At 50.6% G+C, this 8,527-nt stretch overlaps 1 protein-coding gene across 7 annotated transcripts in view; it reads right to left on the bottom strand.

Moving 5' to 3' along the window:
- Positions 1 to 8,527, bottom strand: part of RAD51B (RAD51 paralog B) — a 695,021-nt gene that overhangs the window by 51,113 nt on the left and 635,381 nt on the right. The window lies entirely within an intron of this gene.

The following is an 8,527-nucleotide window of genomic DNA, read 5'->3' as shown; positions in this document are numbered from 1 at the left end:
GTCAATTTTGCTGTGAACATAAAACTTTTCTAAAAAATAAAGTCTATTTAATAACTAAAAAAGAATGAGTCTATTTGGGATATTAACAAAACAAGTATATTGAAAAAGAAGCAAGCAGAGCACATAGGAAGATAATAAATGGCATGGCCTGACCATAGGTGGTGGGAGGGAGTATGGATTGAAGAGTAATGAGAAATTGAATTGGAGAAGTGAGGTGGGGCAGATGATGAAGAATCTTGAAAGCCAAGCAGAGAAGGTGGGACTTGATTTTGGAGAACATGGGGGGCCTCATAGGTTTTAGGGCTGAGAAGTGATACCAAAAAAATAGTAGGTGTAGAAGGGGAGTTCGAGAAGTGCTTAGAGTGAAGAGAGACGGAACACTCTCCTAGTTATCAAGGCACCAGGAGTTTCTCCAAGCTCAGGAGGTGTATGCTAGGATCTCATGACCGTCTCTGCACAGAGCTGTGGAAGAGCGTGCTTGATCTGCCCAGCAGAGGACAAGATCCTACAGTGCTCCATGAGTATGAGCTTTCTACAAACGGATCGAGGTCACATGGTGAGCGAAGCTGGCATGACAGCACGTGAGACAAGGAGTGCTCAAGCTTGAGAGGCTGGCCTGGCTTTCCTGCTTACTTACTTTGCCACTGTTTGTAATTTGGCCTTGACGTTGTTTTCCTGATATCTAATAAGGATGGTAAATAAGACAGTTCTGCGGACAATAGGCCTTCTTGTGTATTGTTCACCTTCTTGTTTATTCTCTGGATTTTTAGTACAGAGTATAAGAGATGAAAACGTGGTTTTCTGTATCTTGGGAAACAGTCAGTTATTCAACAAAGAGTTATCGATTCTGAGGACAGAGCAGCAAAGAAAAGAAACAAAATCACCTGCCTTTCCAGGGCTAAGCATTCTAGTAAGAAGCCATGTAAATGAGTTTCTCATCAGTTGTAGGAAATGGGGAATCCTGGAACTGTGCAGCCCGGAGCAGCCAAGTGAGAAGGGTGACAAAAACCAGGGAAATGTGGGGGATTGGCACCAAGAAGAGGGAGCAAGCTTACTTTGTTCTAGAAATGTAGTCCTCAAATTTTCCAGCCAGCATAGCCGAGGGATGCAAGTAGATAAAGCTTCCCTCAGCAACAGTGGCTTGTGGCCACAGTGGTACTAAGGAAGGATAGGAGTAGCAAACACCCTGAGAAAGAAGAGATCTCAGTTACACTCCTTAGCCACGTGGGGTTAACCTGATAGGGGTGTGCAGGGGAGCAGTTGCTTCCTTGGAGCACATTCTCCTAAAAAAGCATCTTTTGAGCAATATCTTAAAAGATAATATTGATATGAAGATGTTAAGCCCATGATGAAAACACATTAGGGAGAAAGCAAGAGTCAGTCTGTCCAGTGTGTAGTGAAGATATTAATGATCAGGCATGAGATGTAGAGAGAAGCGGGGGCAGGGGGCAAAGAGGTCAGCCTTCTTTGTATGTCTGGATATTGGAACCTGGTGAAAGTGCTGGCCAGCTCTTGAGAATTATTGTAAAATGGGGTCAATGGATCAAAGTCACAGAGCGGTGGATCCTATCTCAGTATAAGAAAGAACTTCCTGAGGATGAAAACTTTCCAACAATAGCTCAGACGTCTTCACACAGTAGTGTGTACACCATTCTGGAAGAATTCAAACCCCATGACGGTCATCTGTCAGAGCATCCTGTGTTGAGATGACCAAGCAAAGCCTCTAATGCTTCAAATCTCAGATTCCGGTAATGGAAGGTGGAGGTGTGAAGAGTAAGATGATTGTGAGGACTAGTCTTACCCAGACCCCGGAGAAAAACCTTCCAGCAACAATCATAGGAGCCCAGAGACCAGTTCTTAAAACTGAATGGCAACAGAATCCATTCCCTGCCAGCTCTTCGTCACCAAGGGCTTGGCATTCATTCCTCCGCGTCGTTGTTTGGTGCTTGGAGGCATTTTGAGATGGCCAAAATGGAGAAGTGAGAAGGTGACGTGCCTAGTTCAAGAGGGAGACTTGCCTAGGACTAGAACACAGTGAGGTTTGCTCTCAAGGGGTGCTGCAGAGACTCCCAAGCAGAAAGGCCTGGCTCTGACAGAGTCCGTTCTCCACTGCCCTGGGCCCTCCTTGGTCTCTTTGGAATGGTTGAGCAAACGGCTCTAAATCACCTTTTGCCGGAGGAAGCCTGCTTCTCACAGGAGGGCCTGAAATTGGCCCCCGATAAGGCAGCATGTCCTGTCTGGCTCCCCATCCACACCTTCCCAGCTGGGCCCGCTGTGGATGCTGCCGAGTTCAAAGGCACTGCTTCCCTTGGACCCACATCAAGGACTGGAATGAGAAAAGGGTCCTCTGACCTTCCCATAGTGAAGGATGGGACCACCTTTGTGTTGCATGTGTTGAGAGGGGGAGTAGATTTTTCCTGTCACTATTGTGTTTCCATGCACTGGATGTAGACTATCTGAAAACAATCATCGGAAATAGTCTTTCACCTATGGCCAGAGGCTGGAGCCTGGCCCAGTGTGGGGAGAGGCTGTGTCCACCCAGGGGGAACCTGGTGGCCCGTGTTAAGGACACTCACTAGGGGGCACGGCTGGGCTTTCCTAGCCCCTGCCTGAAACACCGGTCCTCTGTGTGTCCCTTCCAGCGAGGCCACGGGCTCTGATTGCAAGTGCCTTCTGCTTACCAGCTCTCTCCACCGGAAACAACCACCCAAAGGCCAAACCTTGTCCTAAGTCCAACAATCCACCTCAATCTCAAAGTTTTCCACTTCTCCTTCAAGCCAGTTTGATAGTCAAGACCATTCCAGGCCTAAAATTCAGCCCTCTCCTGGGCTCTTGGGAAGGTGCCATGCAGTGGTTGGCAAGCCATGTGGGGAGACAGTCGGATTTCCACCCGTCCTGAGGTTAAGGCTGCTGGGTGCTGGTGGTGGGAAGCTGACGAACTCTGTGGCTATAACTAAGGGGTGGGAAGGCTCCTCCAACCAGAGCTCCCCCTCTCAGGGCTGGACCGGCCTCTCTGGGAAAGAGGACCATGCCACATTCTTTCTCACAGGCCTGTCCCAAGCCGGGATAGATCACCAAGCTCCAGAGGCCCCCTGTTATCAGAAAGTGCCACAGCAGTGCTAACAGGGGCGGTCCAGGCCTCTGCGGTGTGACCTCTCCTGAAAGGAGCCTGGAGAAGCCATGGGCCAACACCCACAGGCTGAAAAGGAGACCGGGTGCATTCAGGAGGGAAAAAATAAGAAGCATGAAGATTTGCACCAGACTGATGCTGGCCACAGCAAGCCTCTCTGCAGGCTTTTCCCACCATTCTCTGCCGGCCCTGAGGTTTCAAGGACCCAGTGGAGAAAAATCAAGCCCCAAGTTGATTATGGCCCAACTTCCCCCAAAGACGTAGATCACCCCTTTTCTTGCCCCAAACACCAGGCAGAGCAAATGCGTTTAATAACCCCGGCCCCTTCCAAGTCCACTCAGGGTACACAGGGCTGCAGCCTGCTTCTCGAACGCGGGCAGCTGTTCTGAAACAGGTTGGGGAAAGTGATCTTTGGCACATAATGAAAAGGGTGTGTATGTGTGGGGGGGTACCCAAGAACTCTCTATCAGGGCCAATCATATTTTTAATTGCCGAGAATCGGCCCGTGGCTGTTGCTCAAGGCTACAGTGCGCAGGCTTGCCAAGGATCGGAAACTCATTTCAGAGGGGGTAAGAGAGCACGTCCCGAGGACTGTTCATTACCGAGCTGTCATTTCTTCTGGGAAATCAGGTGACGCCTCAGCGTTTATACAATCCTCTCCCCACCACCTCTCCGTCTTTCGTTCCCATCTAGAAAGGGAGCAGTGAACTTGAGCAATCTGGGAATTTTGGGTTCTGCCCTCCCCCCGAAGCATGACCGATGGCCCATTTTTCAAGCCAAATCTCCCCCCTTGCAGGCAGCTGTCAGGAAACCACAGAAGGTGCCTGCAGGAGCACAAGAAATGGCTGGCTCTAATCTGGAGAAGAAAATGAATTAACAAGGCAGCTACTTATGGAAGAATGTTTTCTTTCCTTCAGCCTCAGCCTGCATATTTTCACAACATGTGTACTCTGTTACCTTGTCACTTCCCTGTTTTCTTTGGGTAAATAACTGGGCTCTGGACTTAGGGGAAAAAAAGAAAGAAAGCAAGCAAGCAAGCCAGCTCAGGAGTAGCTCCGGGACGGCTTGCCTGGCGGAGCTGGACGGGAAGAAGGAGCATGCTGTGGGCATGAAAGGGGCGCATTGCAAAGCCAGCCCAGCCCGTTCTGGATGCGGCTTTCACTGACCTCTGCGAGTCATGGTGTGGGAGTCAGAGAAGGGAGGGGAAGCCTGCTCCCGCAGCCTCGGGGCCGGCCAGCCCTGTGGCTGGGGGAAATAAAGAACTTTTCTCCTTCGCCAAGTCAAATGGAAAGCCCTCTCTGAACTCGACAGAGTCAACAAGGCCTACTGGGGCTCTACCCCCAGCCTCTGCCTTCCCACGGGCCGGGAGCCGCCAGGGTGAGGGAGGTCGGTGTCCCGGCCCCCTCACTGTGCCTCGGCAGGACCCAGATCCTTCTGCGGAGCAACAGGAATAGGGTCTTTCTTTGTGGAGATCCATGGCCCGTGTTTGCATGTGTAGGCAACATTCTCCATCTAGAAAATGCCCGAAGGTTTTGAGTCTGTCTTGCAGGGGCATTGCTCTGTCCTTCTTCACTTCTCTGGATGAGGAATGCTCACCTTGGGCGTCTGTGCCATACACCAGAGGAGTACAAACCACACTGGTTTCACCTGCAGGAAACCTTTTAGATATGCACCGTTGATGAGGGTGCAAGGGAATGACCAGTTCGTGGGGAACGATGAGCTACTCTGCTAAATTCGGGTCTTTGATTCATAAAGCTACGGCAACACTCACCGCTTGGGTCCTCACAGCGAGTCATCAGAACAGAGAGCCAATACTAACATTGCTTCGAATATTCCACCGCACATAAAAGCAGTTAGTGTACCACGCGCCACAACACCTGCGGGTGCTGGCCCATCCTGTGGGGGGAAACCAAGGCAGAGAGCACTTGGAGGCTGAGACCAGCACAAGAGCCCCCCCCCCCCCAGGCGACACGGCAAAGGCACGGGGGTGGGGGGTGAGGTGGGGAGTAACTGGGTGCTCTCTGGGCTTCTGCAGCCATGCATTTCCTTTCTCCATCTGCTCAGGACCCTTTGATTGCAACCTTGAACTCCCGATCTCACTTTGTAGATCACACAGCCTTCTTCAGGCAGAGGTTTGGAATTCAAAACCAGAGTTTTTGGTTGCAAGGGTCTGGCTCCCATCTGTTGAGAGGTTCCTTCAGCATGACTGGAAGGGGCTGCGAATGTCCCACAAGGTGGGGCCGCTTGGAGAGGAAGAGGATGGTGTTGTTGCCTATTCCAAAAGAGTACTTGCAAGGGCATCAAGGGCTTTCAGCCGGAGGAAGAGGGAGACCCCAAAGCTTTCCGGGAACAGAGAGACAAGGACACTTACAGGCTATCCAAATTATTCATGTGGTCTAATTCGACAAGAGGCAGCGTCAGAGATGGGCGGCCGGGCAGATGGGAGCAGCTATGAGAACAAAGATGCCAGGTCGCATCCCTCCAGCCCTGGCAGCTCCCAAGACTGCTAAGCGCTTGGCCCGCGTGACCTCATCTATTCCCCACTAACCCCCTGAGGTGGGTACTCTTGTCCTCCTCTTCCAGAGGCACAGGGAAAGGACAGTTTGCTCAAGTCTCCGCTGAGACACCAGACGGGTGACAATCACCCAGGCAGAGTGATCGCAAAGCCAGGAGTTTTGCTCGCCGTGCCGTGCTGCCTCCGAGGAGAAGCTGAAGGAGCTTCCTTCTCAGACCTGTGGCATCAGGAGGAGCTCCTCTGTCTGGCTTGATGACGGTACCCCCCCCGCCCCCGCCCCGATCTAGGAGAGGGCTCTCCCAGCACCGACCCTGGTGGCAGGAGATTGAAACGTCTCTTCAATCACTGGGCCAGCAGTGTTTCCATGAAGAAACCTACAGTGGTCCCTGAGCCATCACCCTTGGGACTGGCCTGCGTCTACCCGGCTCCCACGTGCAAGCCTATGCCTCCCCGGTTCGCACCGGTGCCTCAGTGGCGCCCTTGCCCTCCTGGCTTTACTTCCTCCTAGTCACCTCACTAAGTGCCCTAGGCATGCTGTGCGGAGCTGAGGCCCCTGTGAGCGTGCCTGGCCAAGGACTAAGCCACACTTCTCCCAGGGTGGCCCCTAGGCCACCAGCACTGGAGGCTTCCAGGAGCTTCAAGAATGCACATTCTCCAGCTCTGCCAGAGCCCTCAATAAGATTTTCAGCATCAGGACCAGAAGTCTGCATTCTTAAACAAGCTCCCCAAGGGATTCTGATGCTCCCTGAAGTTTGAGGCCCACCCTAGAGGCTTTCTCTGAATTAGGTTGTGTTGAACACAAGCCAGACGTGGCCAAGCAGAAACCGGGCAGTGTCCCGCTGCACCTTGCCTCTTGTCCCTCCGAGGCTCTGATATGGGCACCGTGCGAAGAGCTCAGAGTGTGTTTGGGTACAGGCATGGGTGTTCTCGAATGGGGAGGCTGGGGTGAGAGGAAGTGGGGAGTGGCAGAGGAAGGTGTGGGAGGCTGTGTGCACCATCTCTGCCAGTCTATTAAGAAGTCCTAGATGGGTAAAGGCCCTGGCAAAAAGTCACCAGTGGAGGTCCCAAGCAGAATGCCTCCCAAACCCCATTTAAAAAGGCAGTCCTGAATGTGGTCAATTTCCTGCTGGAGGATCCCAGCAAGCAGGATGGAGAGTGAATCAGGCCCTAAACTTTCAACAGGGAAGTCAGGCAGCCTTGCAAAGAGGAGAAAGCAGGGTGGAGACCCAGGCAGGCCACCTGGCGCAGAGGAGTGTGTGAGGGTAAGAGGCCTTTCAAGACCTCTGAAGGCCACTTTCAGAGAGGCATGGGAGAGAGGGAGCCCCTGAGGGACCCTGAGCCCCAAGCTCATCAAAGGCATCCCAGGCAGGCCACTGTGTCCAGAAAATGAGATGAAACATTTAGTCAAGTCGGTTTGGAGTTTGGGGAAAAAAAAGTTCTTTTTAAAATCCTTCATAAAATTGAAAAAGGAATGGATTCCCCCCCCACCTCACCAGAACCCCAGAACAACTGAACACAAAGGACTTTAAACTTGGTGTCTAGTAAGACCTCCATGAAAATAATTTCCCAGCTCATTTGCAGGGAAAACAGTGCTATTTTGCGACCACCTATAATATCTGGGCATGCTCAATGGAAGTAACTCAAGTGAAAAATCTATTAGTTGGGAAAGTGGGGCATGGAGGAGGTAGAGAAGGAAGTGGCGTGAGTCGGGGAGCCTCTGGGTGTGTGCAGACCCGACTTCTACGTGTCGAACTGTTTGTGCCCCCCGTGGACCTGGATGAGCCACGTCACGTGTCCGGGTCTGGGTCTTCTCCTCTGAAACAAGTTAGGGGAGAAGGCTGCTCGGCTGGCAGAGCTGCCTCCCTGTGGCCCTGGGACACCCGGGCAGCCACGCGGTGCCTCTGTCTATCCTGCATGCCCATGTCCTCATCAGAGTCCAGCCTGAGCAAAGACAGACCTTTCCCAGCATCTCGTTAGTGGGAAAACCACAGGAAACAGAGTAAGAGCAGCTCTGTGTCTTTAGATTAATAAAATTAGGGCATTACTCAGAATTGCTCCTATGATTGGTATTTATATAGTGTCATATATATTTATGTTATGTCATACATCACATATACAAATCACATACGCCTGCTCTTTTTATTTATATAATGTCATATGCAGTGTCGTATGTATTTATACAGTATCATATACATATATGATATCATAATATATATATGATCATATATACATGATACTACGTAAATACAAATCAGGGGTATTTGTATACATATTACAAATAACCTATTATATTATAGTTGTAGATAGGTAAATGCATATTATAGGTATTTGTATATATATGTATACACACATATGTGTGTATAGGTATTTGTGTGGGTGTGTATATATATACACATTATATAAATACTAATCACAGACACACACACATACACAAACACACAGTCAGTGGCTGAGTAACCTAAGGCTTCCCAGTGAGGCCATGGACAATACACATTTGACCCTATTGTGGGTAGAATTGCACCCCAAGGAAATATATTGAAAACCTTATCTGTGAATATGACCTTATTTGGAAATAGGGTCTTTGCAGATGTAACTAAGACGGAAGTTAAGAGGAGGTCATGCCAGAGTAGGGTGGGCCCTTGTTCCACTATGACTGGTGTCCTTCTAAGAAGAGACACAGACTAAGACATACGCAGGGAGACGATGCATACCCACAGGGAAGACAGCCACGAGAGCATGGTGGCAGAGATTGGTGGGACCATCTACAAATCAAGGATCAACACAGTTGCCAGCAGCTACTAGCAGCTGGAAGAGGCAAAGAAGGAGACTCCCGGAGAGCCTTCTGGAGACACCTCCATTCAGACTTCCAGCCTCCCGAACTA

The sequence above is a fragment of the Ursus americanus genome, chromosome 26 (genome assembly GCF_024610735.1).
Source record: "Ursus americanus isolate L20-20 chromosome 26, mUrsAme1.1.p, whole genome shotgun sequence".
NCBI lineage: Eukaryota > Metazoa > Chordata > Mammalia > Carnivora > Ursidae > Ursus > Ursus americanus.
This window is presented reverse-complemented; position numbering and strand designations above follow the sequence as displayed.